The 22,807-nt window shown below is 34.6% G+C and overlaps 1 pseudogene; it reads left to right on the forward strand.

Moving 5' to 3' along the window:
• Nucleotides 1-20,630: 20,630 nt before the first annotated feature.
• LOC149211682 (putative protein phosphatase 2C 32 pseudogene) lies at nucleotides 20,631-21,041 on the forward strand (annotated as a pseudogene).
• Nucleotides 21,042-22,807: the final 1,766 nt, after the last annotated feature.

The raw sequence follows: 22,807 nt of genomic DNA on the forward strand, positions 1-22,807 counted from the left end.
CAAGGGATTGATATTATGAACTGAAGGGAATAATAAACCCAAGGGATTATTTCTAAAACCCAACCGAATAATAATAAACCCAAGGGATTAATATTATATGTTAGAAAATTATATATTACGGAGCAATGGAACACATAAAATATTGCAGAAATATAAACACAGAAAATGCATAAAACAAGAGAGACACAGATATACGTGGTTCACCCAGTTTGGGCTACGTCCACCCCGAACAACGAGTTCTTCCTTTCTATTATCTAGCAAAATGAAGAGACACAACCTACAGCAAATCCGCTGTTTTCTCTCACAGTCTCACCTCTCTGTTTCTCGCTCAGAGAATACACATCTATATCACATCCTCAAGTACAGTACCCTCATACAAAGAGAGGGGTTGCCTTCTAGGGAAAAAACCCTAAACTAAACATAAGTTCTACTGTCAGATCATCCACCTAATGAACAACCTAGATTTACTAGAAATTACTATACTTTTACAAGGCAATTTTACATCCCCCGCCGGGGGACCGCTGGCCCCCAGACCCCCGCAGCCGGGGGGGATCGGCCCCCCCTGACCACCGCGGGGGGGACAAGTCCCCCCGCACCCCCCCGCGTGGAGGGGTGTACAAACTTCCTGGGGTATACATCTGGCTGAAACAAAAGACCTCAGAACAATCATGCTCCACACACAACAATCTCCCACTTGGAGAATGATTGTAGCAACTCCACCACTGCTTCATTTGTTGGACAATGACTCCTCTTTGGACCTGGTTGTTTCTCATCTTCATCGTCATCCTTGAAGACCAATTGAAATTGAGCATGTTCTCAGTTTCTCCCTGGTTACAACTTTTGTTAGCATGTCTACAGGATTCTGGCTAGTGTGTATCTTTTCCAGCTTCAACTCTCCATCTTCCAACACTGATCATATGAAATGGTACTTGAGTTGTATGTGTTTAGTCCTGGAATGAAATGCTGAGTTATTTGCAAGATGAATGGCACTTTGGTTATCACTGTATGACGTGCCCATATCATGCTCCATACCCAATTCACCCATAAACCTTTGTAACCAAATCATTTCTTTACTAGCCTCTGTAGTAGCAACATACTCTTCTTCTGTTGTTGAAAGCGCAACGACACTTTGGATTTTTGAAACCCAACTGACATTTGTTCCACCAACAGTGAATACATATCCTGTAGTGCTCCTCCTGTTATCTCTGTCACCTGCCATATCTGCATCAACATATCCCTGTAGAGAAATGTTTGAACCACCAAAGCATAATGCTTGATTTGTGGTAACTTTCAAATATCTGAGAATCCATTTCACTGCCATCAAATGTTCCTTTCCTGGATTGTTCATGTACCTGCTTACAACTCCCACTGCATGTGCAATATTAGGCCTTGTGCAGACCATTGCATAGATTAAGCTTCCAACTGCTGATGCATATGGAACTTTAGACATATAATCCATGTCTTCTTGGGTCTTTGGGCACATTTCCTGTTTGAAATGGATAGCAAAAGGTGTACTAACTGGTTTTGCATTGTGCATATTAAATCTTTTCAACACCTTTTGTATGTACTCATTCTGAGATAATGTTAATTTGCGATTTTTCCTGTCTCTAGTGATTCTCATACCAAGGATTTGTTTTGCAACTCCCAAATCCTTCATTGCAAATGAATTTGCCAATTTTATTTTGAGCACATTTATTTCCTGCATGTTAGACCCTGCAACAAGCATGTCATCTACATATAATAACAATATAATATAACTGTCATCATTTTGCTTTTTCAGATAAACACAATGATCAGAGTGACATCTAGTATAACCTTGTCCAGACATAAACTTGTCAAATTTTAGATACCACTGCCTTGGAGCCCATTTTAAGCCATACAAGCTCTTCTTCAACCTGCACACTAGTTTCTACTTCCCTTTCACCTCATATCCTTGTGGCTGTTGCATATATATCTCTTCCTCCATATCCCCATGGAGAAAGGATGTCTTTACATCTAACTACTCAAGATGCAAATCTTCAGCTGTTACTAGACTTAAAATAGTTCTGATTGAAGTCATTTTAACAACAGGAGAAAATATTTCATCAAAATCAATACCTTTCTTCTGTGCAAACCCCTTCACCACAAGTCTAGCTTTGAACCTCTGTTTTCCTCCATCTTCTTCCTTCAGCCTGTAAACCCATTTATTCTTCAATGTAGTTTTTCCTGCAGGCAACCTGACTAAGTCCCAAGTCTGGTTATGCATTAAGGAGTCCATCTCTTCTTCCATGGATACCTCCCATTTCTTCCTGCTTTCAACCTGCATTGCTTCTTCATAACATTCAGGTTCACCAGAATTAGTCAACAATAAATAATATAATGAAGGAGAGTATTGTTCAGGGGGTCTACTTATCCTGGTAGATATTCTAACACCACTTTCAGGTGTTTGGGGTGCCTGTTGCTGTTGTGGTGGTTGCTGCTGTTGTGGTTGTTGATTATTATTATTTTTAGGCACCTTTACTTTTTCAGTGATTTCATCAAGAACTGCATATTCCTTGTTTTCTTTTTCTTGCTTCTTTTCCTGCAACTGATTCTTTTACAAGACCTTTTCATTGAATATTATATATTTGCTCCTAATGATTTTTTGATTTTTGTAATCATATAAGCGATAACCAAAATCATTAACACCATATCCAATAAAGGTACATTTCTTTGAATTTGCCTCAAGCTTTGTTCTATTTTCTTTATCGATATGGACAAAGGCCTCACAACCAAAAGGCTTTAAAAATGAGTAGTTTACCTTTTTACCTGTCCATGATTCCTCTTGAACACCACCATCCAAGGAACTTGAAGGCCCTCTGATTATTAGATAAACAACAGTATCTACAACATCTGCCCAAAATTGTAAAGGCAATCCTGCATGCAATCTCATGCACCTTGCACGCTCCATGATTGTTCTTTTCATCCTTTCTAACACACCATTTTCTTGTGGTGTTCTTGGAACTGTCTTCTCTCTACGAATTCCATGCTCTGAACAATACCTATCAAACTCTTTGCTGCAATATTCACCTCCATTGTTTGATCTAAGACACTTCAATTTCTTTCCTGTCTCAATCTCAACCAAAGCTTTCCATTTCTTGAAAGTATCAAATACATCAGATTTATTCTTAATACAATAAATCCAAGTTTTTCTAGTTGCATCATCAATAAAGGTAACATAATAACGAGAGCCACCGAGAGATGATATCTGAGCAGGTCCCCATACATCTGTATGCACAAGCTCTAATTTTTTGCTCTTCTTTTCTTTCCCAACTCTGAGAAATATGACTCTCTTCTGTTTTTCATAAATGCAATTCTCACAGAAGTCCAAATCAACATTCTTCAAACCCGGAAACAAATTCCTTGAGTGAAGAATCTTCATCCCCTTTTCACTCATGTGTCCGAGCCTATGATGCCATAATGCTGCATCTGCTCCTTTGTAAGTTAAAGCATTAACAGAGTTAGAAATACCATTGCATAAATACAATTTACCAACCTTTTCGCCTTTTGCTATTACCAGGGCTCCTTTGGTGACCTTCCAAGCTTTATCTGTGAAATTTGTCACACAACCTTCACCGCCTAACTGGCCTGTTGAAATCAGATTTTTCTTTAGATCTAGAACATGCCTTACCTCCTTTAGTAGCCATTGATTTCCATTCTGCTGTTTTACAAGAACCTTACCCATTCCAACAATTTTACAGGGTTTATCATCACCCAAACGAACTTGTCCAGAATCTCCTTGAACATAGTCATGAAAGTATTTGTTATCAGGTGTGGCATGGAATGAGGCCCCTAAATCTACCACCCAGGAATCAGTAATATTTTCGAAAGAAAGAATCAAAGCATCTTGTAACACCTCACCTGTCACATTTGCTTCATGATCGTTTTCTTGCTGTGCATCTCCTTCTTTTCCCTTCTGAGATCTACAGTATTTCTTTAGGTGTCCTTTCTTTCCGCATTTCCAGCACACTATCCCCAATCTGGACTTGTATCTTCCTTTCCTTGATTTACTGCGATATCCTGAGCTCTTTCCTCTTTCCATTTTTCTTCCCCTAGACTCTGCACTCAAAGAATTACCCGATGTCTCACCAAAGCTTTTCCATCGCATTTCCTCACTAAGGATAGCACTGACAACATCATCAAACTTTAAAGTACTAGATCCAGAGACAGAGTTACTAATGGCCATTACTAAACCATTCCAACTTTCTGGCAATGAGCACAAGAATAACAGAGCTCTAACTTCATCTTCAAAGTTTACCCCTACAGAACTTAACTGACTTGTAACTGTATTAAAATCATTTAAATGATCTGCAACAGATCCACCTTCCAACATCTTCATATTAAATAACCGTTTCATAAGAAATACCTTGTTGGAGGCCGAGGGTTTTTCATATAGTTTCGAAAACGCCTGAATCAAACCCTCTGTCGTTGTTTCCTTTGAAATGTTGAAGGCGACTGACGCAGCGAAGCACAACCATATTGTTCTGAGTGCCTTTCTATTGAGAAGGTTCCATTCTTCATCTGTCATAGCCGTCGGCTTCTTTGTTTTTCCGCTCAATGGTAGGTACAAATCTTTCTCATACAGATAATCTTCCATCTGCATCTTCCATAGCGAGAAGTTTTGGTCGTTAAATTTCTCGACCCTAAACTTACCATCTTCCGCCATTTCTCCCACTTGAATGAGGAACCCTTCTTTCCTACGAGTTTATTAGCCAAATAGACCTTCAGCTCTAATACCAGTTGTTAGAAAATTATATATTACGGAGCAATGGAACACATAAAATATTGCAGAAATATAAACACAGAAAACACATAAAACAATAGAGACACAGATATATGTGGTTCACCCAGTTTGGGCTACGTCCACCCCGAACAGCCAGTCCTTCCTTTCTATTATCCAACAAAATGAAGAGACACAACCTACAACAAATCCACTGTAATATCCTCTGTTTTCTCTCATAGTCTCACCTCTCTGTTTCTCACTCAGAGAATACACATCTATATCACAGCCTCAAATACAATGGCCTCATACAAAGAGAGGGGTTGCCTTCTAGGACAAAAAACCATAAACTAAACATAAGTTCTATCGTCAGATCATCCGCCTAATGAACGACCCAGATTGACTAGAAATTACTATACTAAATTACAAGGCAATTTTACATCCCATGCTGTTGGACCGCTGGCCCTCGGACCCCCCAGCCGGGGGGGATAAGCCCCCCCGGACCCCCGCGGGGGAGACAAGTCCCCCCCCACACCCCCCTGCATGGAGGGGTGTACAAACTTCCTAGGGTATACATCCGGCTGAAACAAAAGACCTTAGAACAATCATGCTCCACACACAACATTATAAACCCAAAGGAATAATATTAAACCCAAGGGAATAATATTAAACCTAAGGGATAAATATTATAAACCCAAGGAATATAAACCCTAAGATAAATATTTGTCACAATGTGACGTTGGAATATGGTTGACCATGATTAACTTTCATATTGAGACAACGTTTGTCACAATGTGACATTGGAAAATGGTTGACCATGGTTGATCTCCTTATTGATATGGTCTTTGTCACAATGTGACGTTGGAACATGGTTGACCATGGATGACCATTGTTGTGACAATGTGACGTTGGACCAAGAGATATTACTTCTCACTATGTGACCATCTTTGACCATGGTTGACTAAACCCAAAGGTATATAAACCCAACGAAATAATATTAAACCCAAGGGAATAATATTAAACCAAGGGATCGATATTATGAATGGAATGTATATAAACCCTAAAGAGATTGATATTTTAAAAGCAAGGTATTTTACTAAAACCCAACGGATTGATAATATAAACACAAGGGAATAATATTAAACCCAAGGGATTAATATTATAAACACAAGGTATATAAACCCTAAGATAAATATTATAAACCCAAGGGAATAATATTAAACCCAAGGGATAAATATTATAAACCCAAGGAATATAAACCCTAAGATAAATATTATAAACCCTAACATAAATATTTGTCACAATGCAACGTTGGAATATGGTTGACCATGATTGATTTTCATATTGAGATAAATAAACCCTAAAATAAACATGGTTGACCATGATTTACCATCATTGATTTTCATACTGAGATGATGTTTGTCACAATATGATGTTGGACCATGGTTGACCATGGTTGATCATGGTTGATTTTCATATTGAGACAATCTTTGGCACATTGTGACATTGGACCATCGTTGACCATGAATGACCATGATTGTAAACCCAAGGGATTTATATTAAACCTTAGGATTAATATTATAACCCTATGAATAATATTATACCCTAGGAATATGAACAAAATAAACCAAAGGGATTGATATTATAACCAAAGGGAATAATAAAGCCAATCGATCAATTCTAAAAACCAAAGGGAATAATATTAAACCCAAGGGATTAATATTATAAATGCAAGGTATATAAACGCTAAAGAGACTAATATTATAAACCTAATTGATTAATACTAAAAACCCAAGTGATTAAAAACCCAATGGATTGATAATATAAACAAAATGGAATAATATTAATCCCAAGGGATTAATATTATAAACCCAAGGTATATAAACCCTAAGATAAATATTATAAACCCAAGGTAATGATAAACCCAAGGGAATAATATTAAACCCAAGGGATAAATATTATAAACCCAAGGAATATAAACCCTTAGAGAAATATTTGTCACAATGCGACATCATAATATGGTTGACCATGATTCATTTTCATATTAAGACAATGTCACAATGCAATGCTGGACAATGGCTGACCATCGTTGACCATGGTTGATCTCCATATTGAAACATTATTTGACACAATGTGATGTTAGACCATGGATGACCATGGTTGTGACAATGTGATGTTGGACCAAGAGATAGTATTTGTCATAATGTGATTGACCATGGTTGACCATGATTGAACCCAAATGTGTTATAAACCCAAGAGAATAATATTAAACGCAAGGGCATAATATTTTAAATGCAGGGTATATAAAAACTAAATGGATCGATATGATAAATCCAATGGATTAATACTAAAAGCCCAATGAATTGATAATATAAACCCAAGGGATTAATATTATAAAGCCAAGGTATATAAACCCTAAGATAAATATTTTAAACTCAAGGAAATAATAAAACTAAGGATGACGACTATCCCAGCTAAGATCGTGCCTTCACATCCTGCTTCCTCTAAATAGCTTTCGAGCTTATCGATGTAAATGCCAAATAGGGTAGGGAAGAGGGGGAAACCTTGTTTAACTCCGATGTTACGCTTAATAACTTTCGACCACCCCTCATTGCTCTTTAGTTTGGCAATTACATTCTTGTATAACCTTATAGCGGCAGCTCTCAACTCGAGAGGAACCTTTAGCTCTTCTAATCTATTCCAAAGGTTGTATCTAAGAACCATATCAAAAGCCTTTCTAAAGTCCACAAAGCAACAAAATAAATTGGATTTATCATTACGACATTCCTCCGCAATGATCCTAAGCGTAACAAGGTGGTATGTTGTTGAGTGATGCCTTTTGAAACCTGCTTGAAGTCTTAGATTAATAAACCTTATAATTATTATTTTATAGACTTTTTTAATGGAAAAAAATCAAAATATAGTACAAAATCTTAAAAACAAATGAATAATAGATAGTGATTTTTTCAAAAATAAATTCATACAAAATAAAATGAAACAAAACAAGAATTTGTAAATTCATAAATTCATTTACTATAATGTCATTTGAATATATTAAATTTTTAAAAAATATATCATGTGAAACATTATTGATGGAATTTCAAACCTATAAATTTACATTTTTTAATGTATGATATATTTCAAAAATTGATAATTAAAAAAAACAAATAAACGAAAAACCTAATTTTATATTTTTTCTTCATACATGGCAAAATCTTACTTTTTAAATTTATTAAAGTAATGGATCATTTTGCTAAATAAAATTTTCTTATATATAAATGAATGTTATAAATAATAATGAGGAACTTATTAGAATTGGAATAGTCTCAAATCCCTAGAAAATTGGTCAGTGGGGAGCCACGTGGCATGAATATAATTTTTTAAATTTATTAAAAGTAATGGATCATTTTGTTAAATAAAATTTGCTTATACATAAATGAATGTTATAAATAATAATGAGGAACTTATTAGAATTCGAATAATCTTAACATTGAGGAACATATTAGAATTGGAATAATCTTAACATGGAGGAACTTATTAGAATTGGAATAATATCAAATCCCTAGGAAATTGGTGGGTGGGGAGCCATGTGGCACAAATCTAATTTTTTAAATCTATTAAAAGTAATGGATCATTTTATACGTTAGGAATATGAAGGCTTAGATTAATAAACCATATAAATTATAATTTTATAGATTTTTTTAATGAAAAACAAAAAATCAAAAATATAATGCAAAATCTTAAAAACAAATGAACAACAGATAATGAATTTTTCAAAAAAGAAATCATACGAAATAAAATGAATCAAAATAAACATGTGTAAATTCATAATTTCATTTACTATAATTTCATTTGAATATATTAAATTTTTAAAACACATATCATGTGAAACATTATTAATGGAATTTTAATCTATAAATATACAATATTTTAATGTATGATATATTTAAAAAATTGATAATTAAAAAAAAAAACCCCTTATTTAATATTTTTACTTTATACGTGGCACCAATATAATTTTTAAAATTTATTAAAAGTAATGGACCATTTTGCTAAATAAAATTTTCTTATATATAAATGAATGTTATAAATAATAATGAGGAACTTATTAGAATTGGAATAATATCAACATGAGGAAATTATTAGAATTTGAATAATCTCATATTCCTAGGAAATTGGTGGGTGGGGAAACACATGGCACGAATATAGTTTTTAAATTTATTAAAAGTAATTGACCATTTTGCTAAATAAAATTTGCTTATACATAAATGAATGTTATAAATAATAATGAGGAACTTATTGGAATTGGAATAATCTCAAATCCCTAGGAAATTGGTGTGAGGAGCCAAGTGACACTAACCTAATTTTTTTAATTTATTAAAAGTAATGGACCATTTTGCTAAATGAAACTTGCTTATATATAAATGAATGTTATAAATAATAATGAGGAACTTATTAAATTGGAATAATCTCAAATCCCTAGCAAATTGTTGTGTGGGGAGCCACGTGGCATAATTTATTTTTTTAAATTTATTAAAAGTAATGGACCACTTTGCTAATATATAAATGAATGTTATAAATAATAATGAGGAAATTATTAGAATTGGAATAATCTCAACATGGAGGAACTTATTAGAACTGGAATAATCTCATATCCCTAGGAAATTGGTGGATGGGGAGCCACGTGGCACGAATATAAGTTTCTAAATTTATTAAAAGTAATAGACCATTTATGCAACCTAACAAACTCTGTAATACACTATAGTCTATTGATAAACATTAAACAGAAGAATATGTTGATCATTTTCCCTTGAGAATCAATCTAGGCCCTCAATTAAAAAAAAAGTCGACAAACCCCCTTCCATCTAAAGTTCATATATATACGCCTATCCACGAAAAAAATGAATAAAATGCCTTTATACTTTTAATCAATATATTTAGTGTAATATTGTTCTAGTGTAATGGCATTATTAGAGTATATGTTATTGTATATTATTTTATATTAGCATGATTATTAAATTAAAAATGGTTAATAAACATGGATGAATGTCATTAATTTAAAAAGAGTGGAGAATAGCATAGTTAATGCATATCAATTATCTTTAGTTATGTAGTTGTGTTATTGATCAATGCCATAGATGGGTAAGAATAGTAATTTTCTAAATTAAAATATCAATATCAATAAATATTAAAATATCTATGATACTTGATCATGATTCACTACATTAATCATGATTAATTATTTTTTACCATGTTTTGGAATGGTTGCTTATAGTTGGCCATTATTGGCCATGCCTCAATATGGTTTACTAAGAATGATCATGTTTGACTACAACTAAATATGGTTGACTATAGGTAATCATGGTTAACAAAGGTTTGACTATGGTTGCCTTTGGTTGCCTATGGATGACTCTAGTTGACCATGTTTGGTCATGTTTAAATGTGTGTGACCATATCTCACTATTGTTGGTGATGATTGACCATGGTTAACCATAATTGACTATGGCTTGACAATTGGTGACCAAGATGTACTATGGTGGACCATAGTTTGACCATGGTTATTTATGGTTCACTATGCTTAGCCAAGTATGATCATATTTAAATATGATTAAGCATGTTTGATGATGACTTTCCATGTTTGAACAAAGTTGGATTTTGGTGACCATGGTTGACTATGTTTCACTATGGCTAGAAATGATTGACCATGTTTGACTATGACTAATTATGGTTGATAATTATTGATTCATTTAACAATGTTTGATTGTTGTTGGTTGTGCTCATCAATGGTTGACTTTGGCTAACCATGGTTGAAAATATGATTATGTCATATTATGATACTCAAAGGTAAATAATATGGTTACGTTGCATCATGACTTACATCAAGGGTTATGTTAGAGTACGACATTCCTTAATACTTATGTTTTTTATGATATATTACCAATGGTACATCACATTATTACATTCATACATGGTTATGTAAATATTGTTCAATGGTTATGTTGCACTATGGAATCCTCAACAATTATTTTTCACTTTGACATTAATCAATTATTATGTCACATTAGAATATTTATTAACGGTCATATCACATTGTGATGCTCAATAATAGTTTTCATATTGCAACTTTCATTAAGGGTTAGTATGGCATTCTTTAGTGGATATTTCACTCTATGAAATTCACCATGGTTAACTTATGTCGAATTTCTATGTTCCTCAATGGTTATGTTTCATTATGACATTAATCTCAGTTAACTTCAACATTCCTTAATGGTTACATCACATTATGACTTTCATTAAGGGTTATGTTGCAATGTGACATACATTAAAGGTTATGTTTCCTTACAACGTTCCTCAAGTGTTATGTTGGATTATAAAATTCCTCAAAGGTTATGTGACATCGTGATAATTGACCATCATTGGACACAATTTAATCATGGTTAAATATGATTTATTATGGCTGGTGAGGGTTCATTATGTATGAATATGGTTTTCCATGTTTGAATATGATTTCCTATGTTTAACTAAGGATAAATATGTGTGATTGTGGTTAACTATGTTTAGTTATGGGTGACCATGATTGATTATGGTTGACCATGATTAGCCATGGGTGAGTATGGTTTACCACATTTGAATTTATCATTGAATATATTTAACAATGGGAAAATATGGTTGAATATCGCTAATCATGGTTGAATTTAGTTTACCATATTTGATTATGGCTCACCATATTTAAATATGGTTTATTATTCTTGAATTTGATTGAATATGGTTAAATTTGGTTGATAAAGTGACCATGTCATTTTAGAGTACTCAAAGGTAGATAATATGTTTATGTTGCATTAGAACATTCCTAAATGTTTATCTTCAAATGTGACATTACTAATTGCTTATGTCCCATTGCAATGTTCATTTTATTTTGGGGTAGTTGAATTTCTATATTCCCAATGCTTATTTCACATCCTAACATTCATCAATGGTTATATTGCATTCTAATTTTCCTTAATTATTATTTTTCATTTTAACACCCCTTAGTGGTTGCGTCCCATAATGACATTCCTTAATGTTTATGTTGTGTTGTGACATTCATGAATTGTTCTCACACTGCAACTTTTATAAATAATTATACTGCAATATAGCATTCAATACTAGTTATCTCACATTACAACTTTCATCAATGGTTATGCCACAAATGTGACATTCACCAAGGATTGTGTCGGCATTTAATGTTCCTCCAGGGTGATGTAGAACTGTCACATTCCTTGATAGTTATGCTAGATTGTGATTTTCTTCCGCGTTGACTTCCATGGAACTTTTATGTTCCTTAATCATTATGCCACACTATGACATTCATCTCGGTTAACTTATGTGGGATTTCTATGTTCTTAAATGGTTATGTTGCTTTGCAACATTCCTGAAAGGTTATGCTAGATTGAGATATTTCTAAATGGTTATGTGATCCGAATTTAAACAGGAACGCAATAAAATACAGAGATAATCATAAAGACATATATGCAGCAGAAATAATACTTCATTTCATTACTGTAAAATACTGAAATATGCTTACAAACAAAAATGGAAATAAACCAGCTAGGGCGATGGTAGCTTATCTCTGAGAAGAGATGTGGTGGCTACATGCCTTTGAATTGTGTTACAATGAGGCTCGAAGGCCTATTTATTGCTCAAAAACAATGGAAAACCCTTCACATTCCAAAACCTAACCCTAGGAGATGAAACGCCAAATTGTGGGCCCCGTTTCTGGGTAAGTTGGTACATCAACTTCCCGGGGTTGCGAATTGGTCATATTATCTCCGTTTGACGTGCATGATAGCCCATTGGAAAGATCTCTCCGAGGACTACAACGGAAAGGACAATTTTTTGACAGAAAAATCACTGGCGCTAGATTTCCCAAAAAATGTCATTTAGGGCCTCAAAACGACTCCGGAAGTTTAGGACCCGAAAAACTGCTAAAAATAGTAAACTGTGCTACAATTTAGGAAACTGAAAAGACTGAAAGAGACAATTGTGGGGGTCCAAATGGGATAGGTGGGTGGCCACCAACATCCACCTGGATCATTATGTCACATTGTCACATTCACCAAGGATTATGTTCCAACACTATATTATTATAGGTTTATAATGGATTGAAATATTGTTGGATGGTATTGTTTGATATGTTTCTCAACAATTATGTTGATTGTGAAATAGTCAGAATTTTAGACGTATATCATAGTGTGACATTCATTAGTCTTATTTATGAGATTCCTCAATTGTTATTTCAAAACTATGGCCTTCACCATAGTTAACTTATGTCAAACTACTACATTTTGCAATGGTTATGCAACATTACAATGTTTGCTAAGCATCATATCTCTTTACAACATAGTTCCCCCAGTTGGACACTAATTTGGATCAATTAACCTTAATTTCCTTCATTTAGAATGAGGGGGTGTTATTTCAAAACCACACAAACACTGCAAGAAGAGTGTGTTTGATATGATTCATTCAATTCAATGTTTCCATGTGAGGCACATTATGTGGACACATACAAATTGTGGTTGCTTTCCCTCTCACCATTAGGATTTTCTAATAGAAGCTTCCTTTGGATGCTTTAACATTTTTCAACAACCTAATGAGAGCTTTTGAAAACAAAAAATACTTATATATAAAAGTTTCAAACATTTGGTAAATTATTGGGATTTTGGAAAGAGAATATTTTGAAAGCCTTTATCAAACCATTAAAAATTGTTTAAAAAAAAACATATTTTGAAAGTACTTGATGAAATAAAATAAAATTCCAAAATATATTTTGAATAAAAAAAAATATCTTTTAATAAAAAGAAAAATAATCTTTCAAAAGCTATATTTTGAATAATAAAAAAAACTAATAATTATAAGTTTCCCAAATTTTTGTTTTAATAATATTTTTAATCATTTTTTTTTAAATAATATTTTTTTATCAATTATGTTTAAAATCTCAATTCTATAAAACTAAATGCCCAAAAAATTTATTAAAAACACTAAATTGATTTATTCACTCCAAAACACAAAAAACTTAACGTCACCCTTCATAATTTAGTGCTGGTAGGTATTTCTCGCCATCAGCGCAGGCATGAGCGCCCACGTACCGACAATATTGATTTAATCAATTTTCATTATAAGAAATTTAACCCTCTGGAAGTTTCCTTCATGACAAGCAGGGACTTTGACCAGAGAAATGTGATAATTGATAAGGATTTCCTCTATAATTTTAGACCGTTTCATAGTGTTCCAGCTCATGGTTGTATTACATATATAATAATGCACAATTGTAATCGTGTACACAGGAGTTTGAAGGTGCAAGTTTCCTATATCTGATTTGAGTTGAACAATTGACCGCCCTATAAATGCTTAGAAGACACCCCAATTGGAACCACAAGGACTAACAGGCTCCGAACAATACACTCAATTGAATCTATACAATAACCTCCATAGATTGTAAAAATGGCTTGCGTTGTAGCAGGGAATTGTCCCTCGATCTTCCCGCACAAGAGGCAACGCCCGCTGATGCTAGATGTTCTGCTCCAATTTTCGGGCCTCAATACACCGAGCGTGGCCGCGGAGCAGCCGATGGAGGTTAATATCGAGGGTTTTCATTATGCGGTTTCGTGCAAAAAGGGTATGCGAGAATTCTGTTAGTAAAAAATATTTCGCGAAGTTAATTTTCGTATTCGCGGACGGGAGAGGCAGAGAGTTATAACTTTCATGAACTTACTTTCATGAAACTAGGTTTGCGCACTGCGAAGTTGATTTCGCGGAGCTACCTTCGCACAACGTGAGGCTATTTCCCAGTCTTGAATTTCGCGCACGACGAAACTATTCCAGAGAATTAATGAATATTCATAGGAAATATAACACAATAGGTTTGGAGCAACACACTAAAACTTAATATTCATTTCTTGAACATAAAAAATACATCTACATGAGGCTACGAATTATTTGCAAAGTAAAATAAAATTTACATAGATTTAAACTTACGCGCAACGCTACACAGTAAAACACAGTGACTCACAATAGTTGTTGTTTTACGTTCCCACCAAAAATTGCTCCACAATTTTCTCCACAGCGACTTGTGCTCTTTTCTTACTTCTCTCTAACCTCTCGGCACAGTCTTACTCTTCTACCCTCTTACAATCAAAATGCATTTTACATTCATATTTAACTCAACATACAATTTTACATTTAATTCATAACAGAGCGAAATTAATTTTGATGTTGTTGTTGAGTGTGATTAGAGTCACGCAAGTGTTTCTGGAGTGTGGGCAAGGTTATTGAATTAATGCTTGCCCATATTAGTTTACCTAAGTACATAAATTCTTTAAATGCTTTTTCTGAGTTTCTGAATGGTTTGCGTCTGGCTTCGTCCTTCTATCTTCACGCTGAGACACAACCTGCAAAAATGTCTGACATGTATGGCTGCAGAAGTGTCAGAGATGTATGGCTGCTATTGGGCTATTTATTGCGGTGTTTGGGATTATTATTTCCAACACTCCCCCTTAATCACAACTACCGCCATTGACAATTCCCAAATAGTTTTTGAGATAAGAAAAATTTTCTCCAAATTTTCTCCTGCCAATCGCTTTGTGAAAATATCAACAAGTTGTTCCTGTGACCTGCAATGCTGCGACACAATTTCATCATTGTTAATCAACTCTCTAATAAAATGATATTTAGCATCAATATTCTTTGTCCTTTTGTGGAAGATAGAATTCTTTGACAATGCAATTGCTGAGATGTTGTCACAGAAAATAGTTGTCACGCCCTCTTGGTCATGACGAAGATCCCTCAACATCCTTCTCATCCAAACTATCTGACACGCTATCGCTGTTGCTGCGACATATTCAGCTTCTGTTGTTGAAAATGACACTATTGGCTGCTTCTTGGAGGCCCATGAAATGGCTCTGGAACCCAAATGAAAAACATATCCTGACGTGCTCTTTCTGTCATCGACATTACCTACCCAATCACTGTCAGTGTAACTAGCGAGCCTGAAATCACTAGTTGCTATGTACAAAAGGCCATATTGTTTTGTCCCATTGACATAACTCACAATCCTTTTCGCTGCTTGCTAATGTGTCTCCTTGGGTGTCTCCATGAACCTTGACACCAAACTTACTGCATACATTATATCTGTCCTAGTGGCGGTCAAATACATCAGGCTGCCTATCATGCTTTTGTATAATGTCGGATTGACATTGCTACTGCAATTTTCTTTGTTCAACTTCAACCCTATGACAATTGGAGTTGGTGCGCACTTGTTGTTCTACATTTTAAACCTCTCCAAAATTTCCGCCACATACTTTGCTTAAGAGATAAAAATGCCATTTTTTGTTTGCTTCACTTCTATGCCCAAAAAATATCTTAGCAATCCCAAGTCAGTCATTTCAAACTCACTCTTCATTACTTGTTTAAAATCAGTGATGAGGAAATCATCACTGCTTATAAAAATCAAATCATCTACATATAAGATGACAATGAAAATCTTACCTTCGCTCTCTTTGATGTAGAGAGTAGATTCACCATCACAATTATCGAAACCATTGTCCAATAAGTAAGCATCTATCCTGCTATACCATGCGCGCAGTGCTTGCTTCAATCCATAAAGAGCTTTTTTTAACCGATATACTTTGTCTTCTTGGCCTTCAATCTCATAACCAGGCAGTTGTGCGACATACACTTCCTCTTTCAGCACTCCATTCAAGAACACTGACTTTACGTCCATCTGATACACTGTCCATTTATGCTACACGGCAATCGCCACAACTGCGCGCACTGTCTCCATCCGTGCGACTGGCGCGAACGTCTCCGCATAGTTTCTTCCATGCTACTGCTTATATCCTTTGACAACTAGCCTTGTTTTGTGCCTTTCAATCTTTCCCTTAATGTTACTTTTGGTCTTATAGACCCACTTCACTCCAATGACATGTTTTCCTTTCGGAAGGCTCACTAACTCCCATGTGTCATTCCTTTCTATTGCTTCTATTTCTTCCTCCATTACTGCAACCCATTTTTCTTCTTTGACTGCATCTTCAAAGTGGATTGGGTCATCTACATGACAAAATAATGCAAATAAGGAATTCAAACCCGCGCTACTATCAACTTCATCTTGCTCATAAATTTTGTTTAAGTTTCTGAATTTTGGCCTTCTTGTGCTCGCTGAAGATGGGCTTGAAATGTCACTTGGTGTCGCGCTTCATGGTGTGCTTGGAGAAGCACTTACTTGGCTGCGCAAAATTGTCCTATTATTTGTTGATGGCATTGCTTGCTGTGCTTGAATAGGAGTAGAGGGAGTCATAGTTGAGGAATTACTTGCTGCTGTTAATTCCTCTCTATCCTCATTTGGTATGCATGCTTTGAAATTGACTGTCTTTTTTAAACTTCCATCCCATGCTTCCTCTTCTATGAACTGCACATCTCTGCTGATTATTACCTTCATGGTTAATGGATTGTAGAGTTTGTATGCCTTGGATTCATCATTGTATCCAACAAATATGCATTTCTCCCCCTTGCTGTCTAACTTCTTTCTCAACTCATCCGGGACATGTGCATAAGCCACACATCCAAAAACTCTCATGTGAGTGACATTTTGTTTTCTTCCACTCCATGCCTCTTCAGGAACAATGTTCTGGACGCTTTTGGTTGGACATCTATTCAAGATATATGCTGCACACGCGACAGCTTCAGCCCAATATTCATTTGGCAAATGCTTTGCCTTTAACATACTCCTTGCCATCTCCATAATGGTCATATTCTTCCCTTCTGTTACACCATTTTGCTGCGGTGTATATCTTTTTGTAAACTGCTTGTGAATTCCATGCTTCTTGCAAAATTGAAGGAAGTTATTTGAAATGTATTCTCCACATCTGTCAGTTCTAAGGACTTTGATGTAATGTCCACTTTGCTTTTCAACAAGAGCCTTGAATTGGTGAAAGCGCTCAAACACTTCACTTTTATGTTTTAGGAGAAAGACCCATGTCTTCCTTATGTAGTCATATATGAAGGTCAGTACATAGTGATTGCCACTAATTGATGGTGTCTGCATTGGTCCAAATAAATCTGAGTGGAAAATCTCCAAAGGTTCCTTTGCCCTCATTGACTTTCCTATTGGAAATGTCTCTCTATGTTGCTTGCCAAAGATACATCCTTCACATATGCTGTCTAGTTTTTCTATGAGTGGTAAACCCTTCACCATGCCTTTCTTATGCAGAAAATTCAAACCTCCAAAGTTGAGATGTCCAAATCTCAAATGCCATAACCAGTTTTCATCTTTTACCTTTGCTTGAAAATTCACTTGTGTGACAACTGCCCCTTTTCTTCCATTTTCTTGTGAGTTCATAGATAGTTGTGCTTGTGCACCTTCTTTCAAATCTCATTTTATATTTAGGGGAAACATTCTATTGTATGTCATCTGAACCTTTGCAATCAACTATTTGCTTAGAGGCCTATCCAAAATTGTGCACACATCATTTTTGAAGGAGACATTGTAGCCTTTCTGCGTGAGCTGTCCAATGCTCATGAAATTATGTTTTATATCGGGGACAAATTAAACATCAAAGATGTATTTCTTCTCCCCTTTCTTTGTTAGAATGTTAACTCTTCCTTTACCCATGAAAGAGACTTTGCTATCAGTCCCTAATGTCACTTCAGATTTCACACTTTCATCTAGATCAGAAAACATTTCTATGTTTCCTGACATGTGGTCGCTACAACCTGAATCTAGATACCATATATCACTTTGTTTTTCTTGTGCTACATTACAAGCTAAAAACATGCTATCATGGTTTTGATTTTCTCTTGTGAAATTTACACTTGGTTTGTTACTAATGTCATATTGCTTCCTTCAACATTAATTTGCATAATGACCATACTTCTTACAGTAATGACATTGAACTTGAGATTTATCATACCTCTGACATTTTGCTTGATTTTGTCAACGGTCTTGACTTGGATTTTGATTGGTGCCTCTTCCAGTTGAGCTTGAAGGGCTGCTTCTTCCACCTTTGTGTGGGCTTCTTCCTCTTCCTCTAGCATATGATATTCCTCTGCCTCGACCTTGACCAAATGATACTTGTGTCTTGAAGGCATGCTCCAATGAGGAGCTTGCTGCTCTATTTAGTCTATGTTCATGAGAAATCAGTGATGCATTAAGCTCATCCAATGTGAACTGTGAGAGATCCTTTGTCTCTTTTATGGCCACAACAATGGCCTCAAACTTGTTCGCAGACTTCTCAAAATTTTCTCAACTATTCTTCTTTCCTTAAGTGTCTCACCATGAGACCTGATTTGAGTAACCAACCCACTTACATGTGTCAAAAACGAGTCTATATTATCAGACTCTTTCATACAAAGTGTTTCAAAATCTCTCCTCAACATTTGCAGCTTCGCTATCTTGACTTTTTCCATGCCTTGGTAAGCTGTCTAGAGGATGTCCAGTGCTTGCTTGGACTTCGTTGCTGCTGCAACCCTTGGGAAAATACTTTCATGAACTGCTTGGAAAATATAAAACATGGCTTTTGAATCCTTCTTCCTATTGTCCCTTAACACATCTCTTTCTTGTTGAGATAAGGCATTGTATGTTGTTGCATCTATTGGTTCTTGAAAACCATTCTCCACCAAATCCAAAATGTCTTGAGAAGAAAACACGACCTTCATTGTAATAGCCCAATAATCATAATTTTTGCCATTAAACTGAGTATTTGAGGATTAGTCAAGCTTGTGCTTGATGTTGCCATTTTTGAGCGTAAAAACAAACTTTCTACCTGCTGGTAAATATGCTAAACAAAATCCGCGCTCAAAACAATTTTCACTGTTAGTAAAAACACTTGTTTTTACACTGACAGAGTTTAACCCGCTCTGATACCATGTTAGAAAGAAATATTTCGTGACGTTAATTTTCGTTTTAGTAGACGAGAGAGATAGAGAGTTATAACTTTTGTGAAGCTATTTTCGCAAAACTAGGTTCGCGCACCGCGAAGCTGATTTTGCGGAGCTACCTTTGCACAACGTGAGGCTATTTCCCAGTCTTGAATTTCACACACCGCAGAACTATTCCAGAGACTTAATGAATACTCACAAGAAATATAACACGATAGGTTTGGAGCAACACACTAAAACTTAATATTCATTTCTTGAACATGAAAAATACATCTACATGAGATTGCGGCTCATTTACAAAGTAAAATAAAATTTACAGAGATTTAAACTTACGCACAACACTACACAGTAACTCACAGTCACTGCTATTTTATGCTCCCACCAAAAATTGCTCCACAATTTTCTCCATAGAGACTTGTGCTCTTTTCTTACTTCTTACTCTCTAACCTCTCTACACAGTCTTACTCTTCTACCCTCTTACCATTAAAATGGATTTTACATTCATATTTAACTCAACAGACAATTTTACATTTAATTCATGACAGAGCGAAATTAATTTTGATGTTGTTGTTGAGTGTGATCAGAGTCGCACAGGTGTTTCTGGAGTGTGGGCAAGGTTGTTGAATTAATGCTTGCCCATATCAGTTTACCTAAGTACATAAATTCTTTAAATGCCTTTTTTGAGTTTCTGAATGGTTCACGTCTGGCTTCGGTCCTTCTATCTTCACGCTGAGATGCAACCTGCAAAAATGTTTGACATGTATGGCTGCAAAAGTGTCTGACATGTATGGCTGCTGTCGGGCTGTTTCTTGCAGTGGTTGGGATTATTATTTCCAACAAATTCATGGAAGATACCCGCAAGGCCATTGTCAATGTTCTTGGGGATTCCAAATAGGGCTTTTTTAGTGTCTTTGATGGTCATAGTGGTGAGAGAGCTGCAGCTTTTGTTGCCGAAAATATTGGGCATAATATTCTGGACGCAATGCTCAGAATAGAAAACGAAATAGAGGACATTCTTGAACAAGTTGTTAGAGAGGGTTACTTACCAACAGATGCAAAATTTTTGAAGCAGGGGGTTGGTAGTGGTACTGCTTGTCTAACTGCTCTCATTATAAACGGTAACTTAGTGGTTTCCAATGTTGGGGATTGCCGAACGGTTATTTGCAGAGATGGTGCTTCAGAAGCCCTTACATGCGATCATCGAGCTAGAAGGGAGGACGAGTGGCAACAGATAGAGAATTTGAATGGAATTGTGGACCTCCGCCACAGAGTTTGGCGAGTTCAGGGATCCCTAGCAGTATCTAGGGCAATAGGTGATTCACACATGAAAGAATGGATAACAGCTGAACCAGGCACAAGAAATATTGAAATAACATCTGATTGCAAATTTTAAATTTTGGCATGAGATGGGTTGTGGGACAAAGTTAGTAATCAAGAAGCAGTGGACATCGCCGGGCCTTTTTGTGTTCAAAAGCAACCTAATTTGACACCATTAGGAGGTGGCCCCATCACTGCCTGTAAAAAGCTTGTAGAGTTAGTGGTAACCAGAAAATCTAGGGATGATGTGAGTGTGATGATAGTACAATTCCCACATTTTTGCACAAGAAAGAATTCGAGAGTAAAGTGAGGTGAGGTGGGACTTCGCGGATGACAATTTCATGTCTCAAGTGAAGTCAACGGAGCTCATTATAACTGCGATGTCTCATAATATCATATGAAGATAATATGCTCTTTATGTTAATTATAATCAAGTAATAAAGACGTAGCATGCACTCTATGACTACTCTTATACCTATCATGTATATATACACTTAAAATTAACTATTAACTATTTACTTGACTACTGCCCTATATGTTTTAGAAGAATTTTTTTTTAATACGATTTAGATAAATTCTACTCTTTACCATTCGTTAAAATATGTGCGCAATGTCATTTTGGAAAACTACAAATTGCTGTTACAATAAATCTAAAATATAAATTAATAAAATGCCTTTGGACTTTTAAACAATATATTTAGTGTAATAATATTCTCGTCGCATAATGTTTAGAGTATATTTTATGGTATATTATTTTATATTAGTATGATTATTAAATTAAAAGTTGTTGAATAGTGTTCAAAGTATATTTTATGGTATATTATTTTATATGAGTATGATTATTAAATTAAAAAGTTGTGGATAAACATGCATGAATATCATTAATTTTTAAAAAGTGGAGAATGACTTGGTTAATGTATATTAATTATAGTTAAGTTTAATTTCAACGACTTCATGAAGTTGAGGCTTAGACAAATAATTCTAATCCAAGAGATTAAATCATGAATTATTTTGAAAGAATGAGAAATCTAAAATATTATTGTTATTATTTTCTCTTCTCTAAATACATAATTATTGAAAATTGCAAAAGTGGGAGGGATTAGTTTTTAAATTTCAAAATGTGTAATTTAGGAAGTTTTCTTCTGTTAAAATAAAAATATATATTGATATATATGAAAAAAACAAATATATATATATATATATATATATGTATATATATATATATGTACATATATATATATATATGTACATATATATATATATGTACATATATATATACACACATATATATATATACACACACATATATATATACACATATATATATACACACATATGTATATATATATATATATATACATATATATATATATATATATATATACATACATATATATATATATATATATATATATATATATATATATATATATATATATATATATATATATATATATATATATATATATAAAGGAGTCCGCATGGGGTAGCTCAAGTGGCAATGGTCGTGGAAATGAAGTCTCACCGAACCGGAGATCTTGGGTTCGATTCTTGTGCTACCCTCCCCAGAAATGGGGTGAATAACAGACATGTAAAAACTCGAAAATGAGAAGGTCCTACCAAACTTACAAAAAAAAAAGATATATATATCTATATATATATATATATATATATATATATATATATATATATATATAAAGGAAAAGAGTTTAACTATCCATTTATTTAAATTTTTATTTCAATTATCACTTTGTTGTTGTCTTTTTTATCACTTTAACATTGATATAAAAATATTTTTTATTTGTAATTAGTTCAAAGCTCTGGTCATAATTATGGCTTATG

Source organism: Pinus tabuliformis, chromosome 1_1, assembly GCF_031772625.1.
Source record: "Pinus tabuliformis cultivar Carrire ecotype Pingquan chromosome 1_1, CPIR1, whole genome shotgun sequence".
Classification (NCBI taxonomy): Eukaryota; Viridiplantae; Streptophyta; class Pinopsida; order Pinales; family Pinaceae; genus Pinus; species Pinus tabuliformis.